The sequence below is a fragment of the Sminthopsis crassicaudata genome, chromosome 3 (genome assembly GCF_048593235.1).
Source record: "Sminthopsis crassicaudata isolate SCR6 chromosome 3, ASM4859323v1, whole genome shotgun sequence".
Lineage (NCBI taxonomy): Eukaryota > Metazoa > Chordata > Mammalia > Dasyuromorphia > Dasyuridae > Sminthopsis > Sminthopsis crassicaudata.
This window is the reverse complement of record NC_133619.1, coordinates 85,247,740-85,262,232: the sequence shown is the minus strand read 5'-3', so window position 1 is coordinate 85,262,232 and position 14,493 is coordinate 85,247,740. Positions and strand designations below refer to the sequence as shown.

The 14,493-nt window shown below is 37.3% G+C and overlaps 1 protein-coding gene and 1 long non-coding RNA gene across 3 annotated transcripts in view; one reads left to right on the top strand and one right to left on the bottom strand.

Moving 5' to 3' along the window:
• Positions 1-14,493, bottom strand: part of TSC22D1 (TSC22 domain family member 1) — a 150,179-nt gene that overhangs the window by 25,175 nt on the left and 110,511 nt on the right. The window lies entirely within an intron of this gene.
• LOC141560622 (uncharacterized) lies at positions 6,357-9,007 on the top strand. Its single transcript, XR_012487757.1, has 2 exons — positions 6,357-6,632; positions 7,925-9,007. It is a non-coding gene; the product is annotated as an uncharacterized LOC141560622 (long non-coding RNA).

The window sequence follows — 14,493 nt, the reverse complement described above, 5'->3', positions numbered from 1 at the left end:
TCCTAGAGAAAATCAGAGTCTATAATTGCATTTCTATGACATCATACATAGAAATATTCAAGAGATCACAGTATCAAATCTCCAATCATTCCAACACTCCTCATTTTCTTAAGAAATCTTTCCCTAAATAAAAAGAGAACCATTAGTCTGATTCTCTACTTTAGCTACAAAAGCTACTAAAGGCAGAAAAATTATATTTGCCTTACATAGATGGGAAACAATTTATTTTTTAAGGAAAAGACAGATTAAAAAAAAGGGACACCATTAGCCTTGTCTGGCCAGCATTGCTTTTTTGGAGGCTATATATACTCTACTTACTAATTGGGCCATCTCCACCCTATTTTTTCTCCAGTGGTAATGACAAAACTCTCGTCAAGAGGATCAAAATACAATTAACAACAAAACACTATAGTGCTGGGAAATAGGCTCTATGAGTAAGAGCTAAAAATTAAGAGCAACACCTGATATTTTTTCAGCAAGAAGCAAATAAATAACCAAACAAAAAAAAAATTTAATTTGTCAGTACTGAAGTAAATGCTTGTGACCAAGGAAAGTTTTAAGAACTGCTCCCAGGAAGTTGCAAGGAAGATGGAAAAATCATCTCATTAGTCTAAAAGCTTAGTTAACTTTCAGAAACAAAGCTGCTTTTGGCACCTAATGCTGCCCTCTCTGCCCTCCACTTCTTCCCAAGACAAATGGCACCCAATGGCCAGAGACTAGTCAGCTACACCCCTGAATCAGGGCTTTGTTTCTGTTATGGTCCGCGATGGAAAGAGCAGCAGGTTGGAGCCACAGCAGCTGGGTCTGGATGTGGACTAACTACTCACTCCCTGTATACGTGGCTGGGAGCTCCCTACCCAGAGCAGGGCATCCTTCTAGCACAACCCGGGACCCCACATGTGCTAACCTAACTCACTCATGGGATGGAGCCCTTCCAGGTGAAGGCGGTCCCAAGAATGCTTGCCTTTCACATTTTGGGGACAGGTCCCGGCTTGCCTCCTCAGGGACACCCAATCTTGCCGCTAGCTTGGGGGCACCTTGGGCACACAGGTCTGTCCTTCCATTTTTACTACCACAAAGCAGCATGTTTCTCACAGGCTACCTTCGTTAGTCTGTGTTTCTTCCAGTTCTCATTCTATACCATTTCTGGGATTAAATTTTAAAAAATACTCCCCTCCGCAAGTCCCTCATTGGCTTCCTGCCATCTGCATGACAACTGCCAAGATCTTTGGTTCAGCCTTCCAGATTGTCCACTGTGGCAGCTGCTTATCCTTTGTAACCTAGGATCCTCCACCAGGACCTTTTCAGGCAATCCTCTCTCCTTGGAATAACTCTCGATTTCTCTCCCAAGGAGGTCTGTACTTACTACCACAGGCTGAAGCAAGAATTTGGGCTACACGATTTAGAAGGCAGGCAGACAGGCAGGCAGGCAGATAGGCAAAAAAAAGAAAGGAGAGGAGTTGGGAGGAACAGGATTAAGGGAAAAGTCAAGGAGGGGAAGAAAAAGGGAAAGCTATTCCAAAGGGGACTCCTGGCTGACGTTCTTTCCCACCTTGATCTCAGCAGTGATGAAAAATGAGGGGGAAGAGAGGTTAAAGGCAAAGAGGGGAAAACAGTGAATATGAAGAAGAAAATATGAATGGGAAGGTAAATGCAAAGGAGAAAGGATAGAAAAAGAGCAGATGTCAGGAGACACAAAAGTTAACTAAGGTAGTTTCTTATTCCTCCCGATATTTCAGGATCCCTAGTCTCCCATTTCCAAATTAAACCGATATTCTCCTCTCCTTCAGAGCTTATCCTTCATTTCAACTTTTTACTGCCCCTCATCTCCTGAGGCACTGCCGCAATGGTATGGAACAGAGAAAAATCTTGATTCCTTACCAGAAATTAGAGATATAGAAGGACAAGTTATGTGAACAAATCTTCACCAAGTAGGACCTACAAAAATCTGACTGATGTTTCAATATATTAATTGCTTAGGTAAAGTATAAAATAAGGTAATTCAATTTTTTATTGAATAGAACCTAAATTGTTGCAGCCAACAATTTAGAGGAAATAATCAATTCCTAAAACTCTTCAGAGCAGGACTTTTATATAATTACAATGGTGAAAGGACAGATTGCCTGACTTGGTTCTGTCACCAAAAATGTATAGCTATACACAGCTTTCACAATGAGGAGAACTTGTCAAGATGACAATTATGTCATATCTGTTTCTTCCTTTCAGTTCATGTAATTCCCATTTTAATTAGACCTTATGACTGACCTCTAGCTTCCATGCTACAAGTGTCTCCTTGCTTCAATCAATCTGGATTCATATAGTCATGTCTTTCCAAAACACCACCTCCAAACTGTCACTTCCCTTCTCAAAAGCACTCAATGGATGTTCATTGCTGATAGTCAATATAAAGTTTAATATTTAAATATTCATCCCATCAAGTTTCATTGATCTAGTAACTCCAAACCCCCTACATGCCATTTGAGGCCCTTGTCACTGTCCCCCCCCCCCCAACAGAGTTGTTTGTGTCCCATAATTAAGGACAGGCCAGCATTCCTCTGCAATCAGGCTGCCCCATCCGGGGGGCAATGTGTATAGCTTTCTCCCTCCCTTCCTTCTCTTCACATAAATCTCTCTCTGCCCTTCTCCTTTCAGCTAGCTGAAATCCTAACCATTCTCCCAAGGGTGGCTCAGCTCCTCTTTCTTCAGTCGTCTTTCCTGACCCAACACCCCAAAATGACTCTCCCTTATTTCCAATAGCACTCATTATGTACTAATGTGATTCGGCAGGTGAGATATGTGCAACACCATACACACTTAAAAAAAAAGCGCACTCATCCTCGTATAGAGAAGGATTCTTTTCCTTTGTTTTTTTACCCCAGTGCCTGGCCCCCAGAAGCTTACCACCCATTTATGTACAACACACTACCACACAGCTCTGTGCTTCAGCGTTATTGTGGAATTGTATTTAACTTCATGTTAAAACATCAGTCTAACTCCAGTGTCAGACTGCCCCACAAAATGACCCTGCATTTTCAAAGGTAACATCAGGGGTATAGAAACTGGCTGCCAGCTACAAGCTACAAGAAGAGGTGTTCAAATAGGAACTATCCAAGCCTCATTACACTAAAGTTGGCCCCTAGGTATTGACTGCCTACTAAGGTACGGACAGGTTTTAAGGTCTGTGTTGATAGAAGGCTTGAACCACATTGGAAAAATTTTATTTATTTTGAGTTCTGAGGCAAAAAAAATTGAATTTTTGAGTTTATTTATTATCTACATTCTGTGTCATGATCTATTGACACCAGAGGCCATAAGTATTTCAGGTAAATATAAAGAACTTTTAATTACCCAAACTTTCAGTGTTTTAGTAGTTATAGATGAATGAAAATTCATTTCAAAATTGAAAAAAATTCTTTAAAAAACAAACATGTCATTAGCCATAAAATAAAAACCAAGAAAAAAGAAATTTAAGCTGGGTATGTTAATTTTTAAAGCCCTTTAAACAGATACTGGTCACCTTTGAGTTAGTATTTCACTGGTATGGCACTATTTCAACCAAGCTGCTTTTGCCATCTGTTCTTAAATTATCTGTGCAACTATTATAGGTGTTCTTAATTGAAACTCTTGAATTTAATCTTTCAAACTTAAGATATATATTAATTTCAGAATATACAAAATCAGAAAATCTTTACCTGACTTCCAACATGAATCTTTGAGGTAATTATAAAAGTTTTAACTTTGACACCAGTGAGATAAATTTTTTAAAGTGCAATTTTAACCAAAACGAAGTGTTGAATGGAAAATGTGTACCTATTATAAAATAAAAACAATGTAAAGAAAGGAAATCTATCCACAGTTATGTCCACCATGAACACATTGACTATTCGTATTCAGCCCTTTGTGGAAAGTGGAAAGCTACTATCTGGATGGTATCTGACAGTTTTTTTTAAGAACTTTTACAAAATAACTAGAATATCCATGTCCCATTGTTTGCTGCATACCTCAAAGAAATCAAAGATATAAAGAAAAGCCACAGAGGCTCCAAACAGATATAGCAGCACTTTTTGTCATCGCAAGAACAGAAAACACAGCTGGTATCCACCAAGTGGCCAAACTAGCTGTCGAATGCAAATGTGATGGGATGTGTCCGTAAGAAATGTTGAACATGAAGCCTTCAGAGAAGCCTGGAAATACAAATTGTTGGAGAACCAGGAAGCCAACACGCATAAGGACGACAGTGATGGGAACGTACAGCATGGACAAGAAGCTAAATGCTGTCAAGTTCTAATGACCATGCCTGGTGTCAAGAGAGAGATGAGACAGTGGTTGTCTCTGAGAAGAAAGGTTCATTCAGGTTGGGCGAACCACTGATGTCCAACAAGGCGCAGATTGTCAGACCTCATGGATGGCCACCTGAGTAAAGGGGGAAGGAGGGAGAAGAAATGGAAGAAAGAGGGAAGAGAAAGGAGAGACAGATCCAGATCTGTCTGTAGCATTCACTAAATACTTAACAGAGCATCAAGCCTCAAAACCACCAGTCACTCCTGTATTGGAGGGAAGGCCGCAGCTCAAGGGAACAGAGCCTGATTTTCCCGCCCTTGTGCCTGCAGCTCCTGATGGGAATCACTCAGTGCCTCAGTAGATATCACTCAAGGACAGGAGCCACGTGGACAGTGGGTTTTCCCGTCTGCTGAAGAGTTCATATGAATGTTGTCAACTGCCACAGAAGTAAAATGTAGAGGGGGGCAGAATCAGGTGCCTGTCAGAGGGGCTCCGACCATCATGTTTACAGGACTGGAGACCCAGGCTCTGGCAAAGTTTAACAGGGTGGTGAAAATCTCCAGCTGGGAGTTGGAATTGTATTCTTCCTTTCCCTTCTATTTTTCCCTTTCCCTCCCCTCTCCCACTTAGGGAGAAAAGCAGGAAAAACAAGATCAAAACTAAACCCCACACATGCCACATTTGCTCCCCACCAATTTAACAGAGCTGTTGCTACCTCATTAGGCCAGAGATTTGATTTCACTAGAAGAGGGAAATAATTCTCTGTGAGGAAATTTTCCCTACCAAAGCAGGTGGGCACCGTATAATTTAGTATTAGAGAGCTGCTTGAAGCTTGGAGAAATTAAAGAAATGCCAGTAGAAGAGGAGGCACCATCCACTCATTGATCCCACAACTCAATAGAACAAGTTTTTACATAAGGAAGTTTTTTAAAAGCAGAATAAAAATTTGAATAAGAAAGAAAAATACAGCGTACAAATCTAATAATAATAGCTACACTTATATAGAACTTGCAATCTGGAATTATGCCCCAAAAGCTATCAAACTGTGCATACCCTTTGATCTAGCAGTGCTACTACTGGGCTTATATCCCAAAGAAATACTAAAGAGCGGAAAGAGACATATATGTGCCAAAATGTTTGTGGCAGCTCTTTTTGTTGTAGCTAGAAACTGGAAGATGAATGGATGTCCATCAGTTGGAGAATGGTTGGGTAAATTGTGGTATATGAAGGTTATGGAATATTATTGCTCTGTAAGAAATGACCAGCAGGAGGAATACAGAGAGGCCTGGAGAGACTTACATCAACTGATGCTGAGTGAAATGAGCAGAACCAGGAGATCACTGTACACTTCAACAACAATACTGTATGAGGATGTATTCTGATGGAAGTGGAAATCTTCAACATAAAGAAGATCCAACTCACTTCCAGTGGATCAATGATGGACAGAGGTAGCTACACCCAGAGAAGGAACACTGGGAAGTGAATGTAAATTGTTAGCACTAATATCTGTCTGCCCAGGTTACTTATACCTTCGGAAGCTAAAGTTTATTGTGCAACAAGAAAATGATATTCACACACATGTATTGTATCTAGACTATATTGTAACACATGTAAAATGTATGGGATTGCCTGTCATCGGGGGGAGGGAATAGAGGGAGGGGGGATAATTTGGAAAAGTGAATACAAGGGATAATATTATAAAAAATATATATATATATATAATAAAAATTATTAATTAAAAAAAAAAAAGAACTTGGATTCTCAGTTCACACTTTAGATTATCTCATTTAATTTCTACCACCTCCCTGTGACATTAGTCTAATAACCTTGAGTTATTATTATCCTCATTTTACAGGTGAAGAAACTGAAACTTGGTAAGATTCAATGACTTGCTTAGGCTCTTATATATAGTAAGTGTTGGAGGTGAAATTTGAAGCCAGATCCTCCTGACTCAAGACTCTGAACTCTCTCCATTAACAGTTGTGAAACCTTAGTTTTATACATTCTGCCTTTCTAGAATCTTCAATTTTCAAGAATGTTTAAGACCTGAAGTAATGGGGCAACTCCCATGGCAACAAGAAACACTCAACATCTAACAATAATTAACTCAGCAAAAGAGAACTCAAGATGGCACGATTAAATGCAATATGCTCATTATAATGCTTTAATTAGCTGGCAGTGGATAGAAGAAACCAGCACAAATTTGAAGGAGCCTGAGAGAAGCAACAGTCAAACAAAAGAATGATGAGGACTGCGAACATCATCTTAAAAGAGTGGACAAGAACAATGCCGAAGGAAAAATGGAGGAAATCAGCGCAAGGCTGGGCTCAGGAGAAAGAGAGAACACCCCTGTAAGAGCCTCCTGGAACATCCAGTGCCCTATTCAGGTCCTGATAACAACAGGAGGCCAAGATCGATTTAAATCTTAGGAAATCCCAAATCAATGTATACCTGCAGAAATCATCATCTTCCCGCCTCTACCCCAAACCTCTCTCTCTGCAAAAGGCACCAGCACGCCTTCAGTCACCCTAATTTGCAACTTTTACTCTTTCCCTCCCTAATGAAACACAGTCTCTTGCCAGGTCCTGTGAATTCTGCCTTCCCATCTCTCATTATCTGCCACCTTCCATTCCCCTATTTCAGATCCTTTATTAATCTAATCTGTCATCCCGGCTATCAGAATGACTTCCTTATTAGCCAGTCTCCTGGCTTCTGGAACCTTCTCTTTCCAGTCTATTTTCTGAACAGAATAATCTTCAGAAAACATAGGTCTGTGATAAAGCTCCATTAGATGAAAGGTAACTATTTTATCAGTGAGAAAGTATACAGCTCATGTTGAAAAAGCAGGATTGTTTCACATTTTTATCATTACTCCTGATGTTACTTCATTAATTGATTCTATAGAGTGCAGTTAATGTTTTCATTTAAGACACTCAGTTAAAAGATTTCATAGGCCTAGTTTCATTATCACAATTTGCAATTTATGATGTGGTATAGTCTCAGAATTCTCTAAGATGTGAAACGTTAAGGAGGACTTAAAACTATGATTATTACTATGTTTACAAAACATGAATCATCAAAAAAAAGTGAAAGCATCCTTTCTAACATTAATTTTTAAAATAACCAGGGATATGCCTCTTCAAATGCCATCAAACTTAATGGGGTCCACTCTTGTAGCAAGAAGAAAAATCATAAATGTTTCAGTATTGTACAGATAAATGCAATAATATCACAAGCAGCAAAAGACAAAATAAATTTATGGAGGCTATCAATCACTTGCTTTAAGCTGGATTTAATCTACCTATCAATTGTGCAGAAAGATATCTATCCTGCATGGAATACTACTATCCAAGAAGCCATAAACCTGCATGTGCCTAATCAGGCCAGGTACACAACTAAACAGTAATCTATCATGGGTGAATGGTTCTCTTTTTCTATCTCCTTGCCTGTCGGTCCTACTCAATCTTCTCTCCTCTCCCCCAATAAAGGTAGGACATGAATCAATGTTCATTTAGATCCACAGGTCACATATTACTTGCATCTATAGCGACATTAACAATCTATCACACTAGATCACATTTAGAATGATCACTCTGGGTTTTCAAGAAATAGTTTAATTATGATCATATTCTGTTTTTTCTAGCAAAATCCTACTCTGATGCTTCATCATGATGGTGAGCCTGAGGACTGCCTGAAACACAAATCTGGGAATATTTCACTGAGCTAGAAGGACTTTTCGTTCTGCCCTCATCCCAGACAAAGCAAGAGTTTGGAGAGACGCATCGCCAATTGGGTGTCCTAAGCAGACCAAAGGTTTGGCCTTAATGAAGCAAATATACCCCAATGATGTCATAAGTGTATTCGGCAGGGAAGCTTAGGACATATGTTATAGAGACTTAAACGAAAGGAATTAAAGTTCAAGTCTCAGAGCTAAAGGATTAAGGAAAAACAACTTAAGTTTTAGCAGTTTTAGCATCTCTATTTACAATAATACTATCCTGCCACCTTGTGGTACATTAAAGAAAATCAATTTATTATCTTTTGGCCTGGAAATTACATAGAAATTTCTTATAAAACAGTACAGAACAAATGCTGGAAATGTATGAATATCTAATAACTTGATTTACTCATCTTCTCCTTATATTTAATTAAAATTTTGTTCAAAAAAGATCCTCAAATTCTGAAAACAACTACAATTTGGCTTTTTGAGGTTTTCATTAGTTTTCAGTTAGCTCCCCTGTTGCATGTACAGGACATAATTACAACCGGAAAAGAATTTTGTGAAAGTTAATCATGCAGAAACTTACTGGAAATGCCAAATTAGGTAAAAAGGGTTATCAGTCTAAATCCATCTAGCTGTAAAAATTACATTGTCCAGCAGATGGCACTATTTGATCAGTCTATATAACCTATATGACCAGTTGAGATGGAAATTTCTGCCATATATGTTAAAATCTTATTCAGTTAACTTTTCTCCTGAACACCTTAAATTAAAGGAAATTAATTGTTTTTAAAGTGCTAAGAGCACATTTATAACCTATACTTAAAGAATATCATGATTTTTTGAATTAGGATTAACTTAGTCCACCTGGCAATGTAAAACAGAAAACATTGTAAAATGCACTATGTTTAAAGTATATTCTTTGGTATATAAGGAATATTAGAAAGCCTAAGAGCTTTTCTATGAGTAATTTATTTCAGGAAGGAATAAAAATTAAAAACTTTACTAACTTTCGGTTCTGCAAAAATAATTAAATTTAGCCCTTCAGGATAATCATCATCAGAAAGAACAGAACAAGAATTACAAAAGGTCTCAAAGTCAATCTCGTCTAAATCAAATTCCAACATTAACCTCCTATATAAGATCCCTAACAAGTTAACCTCAATCTATTACTTCATGAGGCAGTCCCACTTTTAGAATGCTGTTAGGATATTTTTTTCCTTATACTTAACTGAAATGTCCCACTCTGCAAATAACTTCTATAGTTCTGCCTTCTGTGGCTAACTACAACCAGTTTTAACCTTCCACATCAGAGGCTTTCAAATACCTGACAATCACTCTATCTTTATCCTAACCCCAAGTCTTCTTTTTTCCAGGTTCATTAATATTTGTTTCTTCAATTAGTCCTTGAATGATATGTTTTGAAGGTCCCTTTTCATCCTGGTCACTCTCTTTTGGACAACAGCTTTTTAAACATGTGGTATGAAGTATAGAAAACAAAGCTCCCAAAGTGGCTACTAACACATTAAATCTGCAGAAAAGAGGGCCAAGATCTTTTTTGTACCACTGTTGTAGTCAATGTTGTTGCCTAGCCATATACTTGCACCATTATACACTGGTAAAGTTTATTTTCTGATCCTAAGGGCAGAACTTTAGATTTATCCCTTCTAAACATCATCTCATGAGATTTGGTCCATTTGGCAAACTCTTTTAGGATGTTGACTGTTCTCCTGACATATTAGATATCCCTCCCAGCTTTCATCATCCTGCAAATTCTATAAGCTTACTATCTATGTCTATAACCAAGTGAATAACAAATGACTAACAAAAATGCTGAGCAGAACAGAAAGACATGTTCCTGGGGTACTCCATTAGAAACCCCTCTTAAGGCTGATATTGATCCATGAATCACTTCTTGAGCCTTGTCACTTCAATAGTTCCAAATCCACATCTTTCCATCTTGTCCTGGTCATCACAAAGGGAGTTTTTTCAATGTCTTACTGAAGTCTAATGTAGTAAATGGAGAGCACTTAGTAATACCAACCTAATAACAAAGTGAACAGAAATGAAGCTAGTTTGTTGTGAACTTATGCCTGGGCTCTTAGTGACAGCCAGCTGACACAAGCCTCAGGCTTAAAGAATATACTTATTTTTGAAAACTGGGACAAGATTTGCCTTTTTCGAGCCTGCTTCTCATTTTCCATGCCTTTTATTACATAACAGAACAGGACCTCTCAGCAATCACATCCTTCAGCATTCTAACTTCATTACTAAGGGCATCTAAGGGATATATCCAATTATGCTTGCCTTTCCCCTTCATATTGATCACTGATTCTAAGATATAATGGTCACTTTCTCCCAAGGTTCTCCATCACTTTTACATAAGCAATCAATTTCTCTATCAGAAGTAGATTAAGAAGAGCTGTTCTCACTGAAGTTCTTTGTACCTCTGATCAACATGGTGACAACTGTAACTTCAGAAGAATAAGCCGAATAGATAATGAAGCATGATTCACTTCTCTTTAGAGATGGACTAAAGGTACAGAATAAAAAATACTTTGTCAAACAACAAATGTTAACTTGTTATGTTTAACTCTTAGATGTCTGTCATAAGGGAGTTGCTTTTGTGGGGAAAGTAGATATGAAAGTAGATATCACTAGAAACTTGATAGTGATGTTCTTTAAAAGCACCAATAAAACATTAAAAAAAAAGGACACCAGCTGCTGCTTCTTCCACTTTCTGAAGAATGAAATAAAAGTCTTGCTGAAGTCCCCTATCACTTCTATCCATGCCAAGCTTGTGATGTTTCCCAATTCATAAAGATATTTTCTCCTTCAAGCCAAGTGTCTGCATACTCATTGTTCATACTGCATTAGTTATTTATTTCTCCACTGATCTTCCCAACAGGTCTCTCTACCATGCTTTCCACATCCAGTTCCTGAATTTTTCTCATTCTCTCATATTCTTACTATTAAGTACACGAGTCACTTTGATCTGTTCCTTCCAAAGCCAAAGGCATCATCTTACTTAGTATTAGCAATAGCTACAAAGTTGAACTCTAATTCATTTGATGTCTCATCCACTCTTGAGGTATTTATATTTAGACATCTATAGTTGTTCATGGGTACTATCTTCTTAAAGCTCTTTGAGCAAGTCACAATCTTTCTAGATCTTAGACTTCTTCTCAACTGGAAAATGAGAGGCCTAGCTTAGACACTTTTTTTTTTCCATGTTAATTCTAAGTTAGAAACATTTCTAGTTTCGGGGAAAAAAAAATTGGATCAAAAAAAAAAAAAAGATAAACTAGGGATCTTAATTGAGGGAACCTCATCACTATCACTGAGCCTTGAGGCTCAGTAGGATATAATCTATGACTGGAGAAAGAAGTTATTGCTCCAATTAGACTTTGAGGCAGAGGAATATCCAGGAATAATCTCACATATGCTCTAGATTTTGTAAGACTGGATTTCAAAGGGTTCAAAGACAGGAATAGGGAAGATCCCATAGTTAAAATGTTATAAGGAAAAGCAGCAAAGGTAGTATAGTAGTTCTCCAGAATGAAATTTTGAAAACATAAAAATAATTTTCAGGGCAAAAAGAATGAGTGTTTTCTTAAAAAAAAAAAAAAGTCTACACATTAGGAATTAACTGATCTAGGTTTACAAAAGATTTTCACAAAAGGTAAGCAACAAATGTTAATAGAAGATGCCAAAGAACGATATATATATATATATATATATATATATATATATATATATATATATATTTTTTTTTTTAAGAAGTATCAGAAAGCAGGCTAATTGTACACTACTTCAAGTCCGATTCTTTTTGTATAGCAAAATAACTGTTTGGACATGTATGCATATATTGTATTTAATTTATACCTTAACATATTTAACACGTATTGGTCAACCTGCCATCTGGGGGAGGGGTGGGGGGAAGGAGGGGAAAAATTGGAACAAAAGGCTTGGCAATTGTCAATGCTGTAAAATTACCCATGCATATATCTGGTAAATAAAAACTATAATTGGAAAAAAAAAACCCATCAGAAAGGTCAAAGCTGAGAACAAGCTAACTTGGGTAAAGAAAAGACTACAAAATCTAAGAATGAGAAGGATCAAAGAAGGATTAGAATGGCTGCTTAGTCACATGAGATAATAATACACAGCTAGGGTAAAATTGCTCTTAATTCTGTTTTCTCTGCCAGGGAGAAGACAAAAATTCCTCATAAGGAATTAAAACCTAAGATAAGCTACAAGATATTAAGATAGCATGGTGTTCAAATCAGCAGGCTCAGGTGAACTATGTTCTTGGACAATGAAAGAATATTACTGAGCTAGCCAGGGAATCTTTGAAAGATTTTAGAGAAGAGGGAGAGGCATAGCATAGGACTAAAAAATGGCAAATGTTATTCCAATTTTTTTTAAAAGGGAAAAAAGTGATGATCCTAGCTTATGAGTGGCTTATCACTCATTCCTGGAAAAATCCTAGAAGGGAATGGTTATACTAGAAAAGGAGTGGTTAGTGAACATCTAGCGAAGCAAGCAGTTGTACTTGGGGCCTAACGGCATTTACCTTTTTGACAGGTTTACTAAACTGATCAGGGCAATACTCTATAGTATAGATTTCAACTAAGCAATTTGATGTCATCTCTGATGTCCTTCTGGACAGCTTATAGGGCAAGAAAAGGGACATGGTCTCTTAGAGACTAAACTTAGAGGGGTCAGAACTGAATGATGGCAAAGTCACATAGAATGGGGTCTCTGCTGGAGCCCCAGGGAACTGTGGTTTGGATAAAACCACAGACTGACCAAACCTGCAGATACCAACCCAGAAGGCCTAGTTGACTTGTGGAATGACAGAGTCAGGATCCAAAATGAATGCTGACAGGCTAGAACACCAGGTAAAATTAATAAAATTAATAAACCCTTGGGACTTAAAAAGTCAACTTTGCAACAGTAAGGGACAGAGCATCTGAAAATGATATGGGAGGTTTTGGTGAAATGTAATCTTGCTTTCAAAGGTACATAGATCAGCCACATAATCTAAAATAATCTTGAACAGCATTAAAGGAGTCTTACCCATCCAGAATAAATGAAATCACAATTTCACAGCATTCTAGCCAGCAAGAGCCTTATTATGCTTCACTATGTTTACAACATTTTAAGAACACTGATAAAGTAATGTGGGTCCAGGGAAGGGCTAGGAATATGTCTAGGGAGAAGCATTTGAAGTAATTTGGAATATTTAGCCTAGAAAAGAAAGGGATTCTATGTGTAACTGGGATTAGTTTTGTTTCTGGGTCCAGAGGGCAAAACCTAGAGTAAAGAGTGGAAGTTAGAGAGAGGCAGATTTAGGTTTGCTGTAAAGCAAAATTCCTCTTAACAATTAAGAGTTATGCAGCAGTTAAATGACCCAACTCAAAAGGCAATGCAATCCCATCAGAGTACTTCATAAGCTAAGGCCAGAACCATTTCCATCTCCCTATCATTCTTAAGAGAGCATGAATTAATAGGAATGGAACCATGCCCACATCCTAGGGACTTGCTTCTTCAAATTCATCTGGCATTAACTCATACTGAAATTCACATAAAGACAAAGAGGAAAAATTTAAACTATTTGAGAAAAACCTGGGAAAAATTTCTGGAGAAATAGCTTCCTGCAAAAAAAAGTAACAATAATGATGATAATATATTCCAGATTAGTCAAATGATTATGCTAACTCTGCATTCAGGGAGTTTAAAGTGAAAGTCCTATTAGAGTTTCCTATTAGATATTAATATCCTATCCTTTTAGAAAGGATATTAGAGAACACTGGATGGATCAGGAAGATGAAAGGAAATCTTGCAGAAAAGAGTATTTTTTTCAGTCCAGAACAAGAATTGGCTAAAAGAATAGATTTTTAAAAATTGATAATAAAATAAGAAAATTTTAAAGCTGAAGCTACGTAAAAACACATCCTGTTTTTGTTGATTTATTCAGTTTCTCTTTTTTCATAACCGGTTTTTGTTTTAATTTGTAAGATTTTTTTAAAATTGGGATTAAGAGTATATTCTGAGTGAGATTCATTGTCTAGATTTCATTAATAATACTTTACATCTACTGCCTGTTACTAAAAGAAATTAAGGAACAAAAACGTTAGGGGGGGGATGATAGATAATCTCATCTTAAATATGCTATAGAGGGAATTATAGGTTGGATTAGTTGGGATTCAATTCTTGGGATTTTTTTGTGACATGACAAAATGTTCTCAAGGAGCTGATAACTAGTGGGAATAATAATGTACACAAATAACTTAAGAAGAGTGTGATAAATCAACCCATAAATATTTATCAATATGATGGTCAGCTACGGACAAATTTTAATGAGAAATTAGAGAAGGGATATTTAACTTTCACTTGAGACAGATTTTTCTGAGGAAGCACTATCTGTTTAGAGTTCTAAAAATAATGGACTCCACCTGACCAATTAGGGGAAGGGGAAAGTACAG